General features: G+C 45.0%; 1 pseudogene; it reads right to left on the bottom strand.

Annotated features, from left to right (window-relative positions):
• Positions 1-434: 434 nt before the first annotated feature.
• Positions 435-3232, bottom strand: LOC116397836 (sodium-dependent phosphate transporter 1-A-like; annotated as a pseudogene).
• Positions 3233-5780: the final 2548 nt, after the last annotated feature.

Raw genomic sequence — 5780 nt, 5'->3', positions numbered from 1 at the left:
CCATTTTCATTTAATACCTTATTTGTGTGAATAAGCAGGACAGTGATTGATAGTAAATATATATTTTTATTTTCCTATAAAATGATCACACATAACATAATAACAACAATCACAACAATGTGTGTGTGTGTTTGTTTGTGTGAGCGAGTATATTAAAAGAAAGGAACAATCACAATTTAACATTTAACAACATTATTATAATATAGAAAAACAACCAGAACAATCAGAACTGTTAGAGCCAAATATGGTATTACAACAGTCCTCTACAACTGAAGAGGACTGGGCTTCTTTAACAAGAACAATGTGTACTGTGTGTGTGTGTGTGTGTGTGTCTGCGTGTCGCTCTTCATTTTTTTATTTTCGTCAGCCTGCTTGAGATGTTTGACAGATGCCCTCGTTAACCTCTCCCTCGCCCTCTGGCAGATGAGCTTTACTTTCTTTTCCATCAGGCTCAGCTTGACCAAAAGCCGTCTTGGTGTCTGCACTTTCTTCACTGGAGTCTATCGAGGAAGCACAAACAAAAACACATTGAGTCGATCATTAGAGGCTTCGTTTTCACACAACTGTCATGTACTTTAAAGGACATATCTTTACTTACACTTTCCACCATCAGTGTTAAGTCGTTCTCCTGCAGGTCAGCCAGTTCATCGTCCACGGCGCTGCTCCCAGACTCCTGGTATACAACCTCGTCCTCGGTGTCTTCCTCCGTCCTCTTGGTCTTTGCAGCCCTTTTGCCTAAGGGCGAGTCCAACGGGGAGGCTGAGGATGGGCCAGGTGTGGTGGTGGTGGTGGTAGAGGAGGGGGCAACAACAGCCTCAAATTGCTGCCGCATCTCCTTGGCCCTCGTACAGTCCAGTGCATAAAAGCGATCGGCTGTGGCAGTGCTGTGGCACATGAAATCCGCTATTTTCTTGCGCACGTCATCCTGGTGGTGGTCTTTGGCCTGGACACAGTAAAAAAGAGGAGCACAAAATGTTTGTACTTGTTAGTAAAGCCAGCCAAGTGTTATTGTAATAAAGCACCAAGGGGAGAGTGACTGAAAAATTAACTTACATGTCCTGACACCGCCGTCCTGATGTCGGTGAAGGTGGGCCTCCCCGACAAGCCCATCTCCACCCACGCCGTCTGAAAATACCGGACCAGGTTTTTCACCCGGCCTTGATCAGCACCCGATTGTTCTGCGGGTGGTAGAGGGCCCGCAGCTCAATCCACTTTTCCATCCAACTAAATTCCTCCTCGGTCAGGTAAATTTGAGCCGGCCCAAAATCCTTACTGGTTTTGTGGTCATCGACCTGCAATACACAGAAAACAACATCAAACATTTCAAATAAAACACAGTTGATGAGGCACTTGAGTGTAGAACCTGGTACATGCACAGATCACAAAGCCGTCCCCGTTGGTGGCGCCATGGTGGCAGCACTGATCAGCCCAGAGATAGGAACCGTAACATACCAAGCGATGAAGATGTTCCTGAACAGACGCCAGTCAACTGATTTCCTAGAGCGCAGCCATCCTACAGCCACCACAGATCCCACCTTGCAGTGGGTTGTGCTGACAGGAAGACCAACATTGGATGCCACAACAACTGTGAGTGCTGACGCTAGCTCAATGCTGAATCCACTGGAGGGTGTAATGGGTGTAAGGTCTTTGCCTCACTCTACGTCCCCATACCCAGAGTCCAGCGCAGATGCCCACTCCGCCGTAAAGAAGCAACCAAATGGGGGTAGGTGCGCTGGACACCACAGAGCCGCTCTCATACACAAGTCAGAGGGCCAGCAGTGGACCAATCGCATTGCTGACATCGTTCCCTCCGTGAGCAAAAGAGCCAAAGCACGCTGTGAGTATCTGCAGGAACTGGAAAAGCAAGGAGACGGCTGGTTGGTCGACCTCTAACTCATCCTCTTCCAGAGCGATGTCCCTGCCCGCTTCCTGAGTCACGCTCTCTTCCTGAACTGCAATTCCATTGGTCACTGCTGAGCTGTAGCTGCTGTAACTGCCCACCCTCGGTCTTCCTTGCAGCTCACCATCCTGGTCCTTGTGTTTAGGATATCCTTGAATGCCATAAATTGCCATGGTGTAGGAGGTGTGGCTGTTGTTCCTCCTAATGGGTCGCTCCTCTGTATCACTATCACCAATGCAGTCACCGATTTTAATCACATGAAGCTTGTGAAGCAGGTCTTTGTAAAGGCCAGAATCTTTGTGGATCGTGTGTGACTGTCCACTGTGAGGATCAGTGATCATCATGGGGCCAACAGTGCCATTTAGACCATTACTGAAATCCAAGTCTTTTGTTTCCATGTCATTGTTGTCCAAGTCGGCTTCATCTGAGCCTCCAAGTTTGAAAGCCACCTTCTGACTGTCGGCCAGACAGTCAGACAGCCAGACTCCCGCTGGCGGAGTCTGATGTTTAGGGTCACGAGGTGTTGAGGGCTGCTCTGCTGGCGCACGTTTGCTGGAGTTCTTCTCCATTAGTGGAGTTTCACAGGGAGCAGCAGCTGTTTCTCCTGAATTACATGACAGTGTTCAACTGAGATCAAGTGACACACATTTCAGGCAAGGCTTATACAAGCTTGTTTGTGCAAGACAAAAAGTTTAACTTCAAAATATCCTATTAACCATAAATATATATATATATTTTTAAACTTTTTATTTATTTTTCTTTCAGTTGCTGTTACACTGAACAACAAATGCGACAAAACATTGTTAATGACAAAAAACAAACAAACAAATAGACATAAAAGTGAAAAAATAAAAAATAAATAAAGTAAAATAAAAGGGGGTCACCATTCACTCTTAACAAACATTGATCTAATCTTTTCAGATCACCTGAGAACACTACGCATCGTTTCCCTTGTAAACAGTCCATTTTCTCCAGCATTGATCATGGATCCCTGCTTTGATCCTTAGAAAAAGAGTCAATTTTTGCATAGAGTATATTTCCTCCACAATGTCCAGCCACTGTCCTGGACTTGGAGGGTTACTTTTCAACCAGCTCCTTGTGATGGCCTTTTTACTTGCGAGTATCAGGATTTTAAAGAGGTAGAATTCCTTTTTTTGAATTATGTCGCCAGGTATCAATCCCAGGAACACAATCTGGGGGTCCCTGGGAATCTTGTAGCATAGAATCTCTTCCAGAGTCTGAATAACCCTGTCCCAGAATGCTTGTATTTTTATACATGTCCAGAAAATGTGTGAGTGGTTAGCATTCATCTGCCCACACTGTCTCCGGCATAGTTGCTCTTTACCCAACTGTTTATGTTTTATGTGGGGTGGAATAAAAAAGCGGATTAAGTTCTTCCAACCAAATTCCATCCATCTTCTAGAGCTAGTGGATGTTTCTTGCGTTCTACACATGGAATGCCAATCACTCTTCGACAGTTCAACGTTCAGTTCTACTTCCCATTTTACATATAGTGTGTTTCTTCCGTTTCATTTTTGTAAACTCCTGTACAGTTTGGAAACCAACTTTGAGGGGGTTTGTTTGTATGCACCTTTCAGCACTTCAATCACTTCATTACCTTCTGATGAAATTCCTTTTTTAATTTCTGTATCATAGAAATGTCTTAGCTGTAAGTATCTGAACAGGTCCCCATTTTCTAAATTAAATTCTCTTTTGAGTTTTTCAAAAGTTTTTCCCTCTATGAGTGTACGCTGTTATCCCTTTTTCTCTCCAGCGTACAATTTTATCTATCTGTCCAGGTCTAAACCTGGGGGTGTGAGAAGGCCAACTTAGTAGTTTACTGTCTCCTTCCAGTTTGTATTTTTTGACTATCTCGTTCCAAATTTTCAGTGAATCTTCTAAGATGGAATTTTCTCCCTTTTGGTCAGTCTATTCTTTTCCGCCTGGCCTGAGGTTGAGATTGACCCAGATTTAGCTCAATGTGTTTCCATCCAGCTTGATACTCCGGGGAGCACCAATAAACAATGTACCTCAATAGGGCCGTGTAATAGTATTCTCTGAGATTTGGCAGTGCTAGACCTCCGTTTTCCTTGTCAATTTGGAGTGTCTTAAATTTTACCCTGGCCTTGCTCCTGCCCAGATAAACCGGGATATGTTTGTCCCATGCTGTTAACTGAGATTCTTTCTTGAGATTCTTATTACCGAAAAAGTGTCATTTCGAGGACCTTTTTGTCCTTGAAATGGCCTGTTATAAGGGAAATGCCATTTCGTTATGTGTTATAATTGAAATGAGACATTTTCCTTGATGACTTGAATGAGCACATGGAGCAGCAAGTTTGCAGACCCTCTGGAAAGCTATCTCCTGTTAGCAGCATGCTAATGACTTGAAACCAATTGCACCTTGAAGAGGGTCCTCTTGTCTCCATCTTATGTCAATTTTAGAACAATAAGCCATTTACAAGTGTTTTCAAATTTACTCAACAGAAATTATTCCAACCAAATGGCACATATGTTACCAAATAGTTTTCACCAGTCTTTACTCTTAATTTTTACACTTTAAATCAAAGTAGAGATATGAATCCTTTTCCGGACTAATCTTTGTCCTCTATGCTCCGGGTGTAGAGTACTTGTCGATCTGCCTACCCTCCGGTGTCGAGCCACGGGACATCACACCGTCGAGCTGCCTGCCCTCCGGTGTCGAGCCACGGGACATCACACCGTCGATCTGCCTGCCCTCCGGTGTCGGACCACAGGCTCCACAACTTCCTGGCCGGACATAGCACGCTGCTGGAGGAACACCAGCAGATGCTCAAAGAGATGCGTCAAGCACAGAGATCCATCACAGCTGAGGTCTCTCAGATTGGCTGCATCTTGCAGGAACTGGCTCGGACAGTCCAGCCTCAGCCGGCTTCAGTACCGGACCCCGCACCTGCACTCTCCAGTCCTCGCCCCGCCGGTTCAGTAGTCCCCCCGTGCCGTCTCCGGATCCCTATGACGAAACGCTGGGGAGGTGCCGGGGCTTCCTGTTTCAATGCAGGCAGGTATTTGACCGCCAGCCACAGACTTTCGCCTCGGACAGGTCCAAGGTTTCCTACGTGGTCGGATTACTGCGGGGAAGGGCTTTGGACTGGGCCACGAACACATTGAGTATCGACCAGCCTAATTCCGTGGATTCGAGGGTGTACTGCTCACATAACATTTCCACACCAGGCACTAGCCTTCCATCAATAAACCTTTTCAATAGAGATGTTTTATTAAACTTCAAGCACTTTAAAATGTCACTGGCTTTCATTGGCAGGGTTCAATGCCATGGGACACTCTGATACAGAAATTTACTGTCAGAAGATACAATAAATAGAAAGGCATTCATTTTTCATTGAAGAATCACCTACTAAAACCAAGGACTAGTGACTGTACAGATAAAAATATGGGCACATGGCCTGAGAAATATTAACATCCTTACATCTAATTTTGCATACCACTATATTTTTTTTAGCAGCTCCGAGCTCACTGGACCTGATGTTTTACCTCATTAATGTCATTTTCATGCAGTCTCCATTGGGAAGCTCTGGCCCATTCACAATGGCAGGAGTCAGGTCAGGCAGCGCAGGTTGGGGTTTTGAGGGCGCAATATAATGGAAATAGATGAGGTTCTCTGAGGGGTGAAAATAAGCATGCACAGAGCCAAACACCAAAAAATGGTTGCACACATACACACACACTTACCTTTGTGCTCCGTTCCATAAAAATCAACCTCGCCATGGGATTCAACTGATGAGTCGTTCATTTCTAGTCTTTTGACATAACTGGTTAATCCTGCCCAGAGGTCCACTCCACAGAATGTGATGGTGCATTCTTCATCCTCATAAATAAATCCCCA

Source organism: Anarrhichthys ocellatus, unplaced genomic scaffold (genome assembly GCF_004355925.1).
Source record: "Anarrhichthys ocellatus isolate YVR2014 unplaced genomic scaffold, GSC_Weel_1.0 scaffold73, whole genome shotgun sequence".
Taxonomy (NCBI): Eukaryota; Metazoa; Chordata; class Actinopteri; order Perciformes; family Anarhichadidae; genus Anarrhichthys; species Anarrhichthys ocellatus.
The sequence above is the reverse complement of the archived record's forward strand: the minus strand, read 5'-3'. Positions and strand labels throughout refer to the sequence as shown.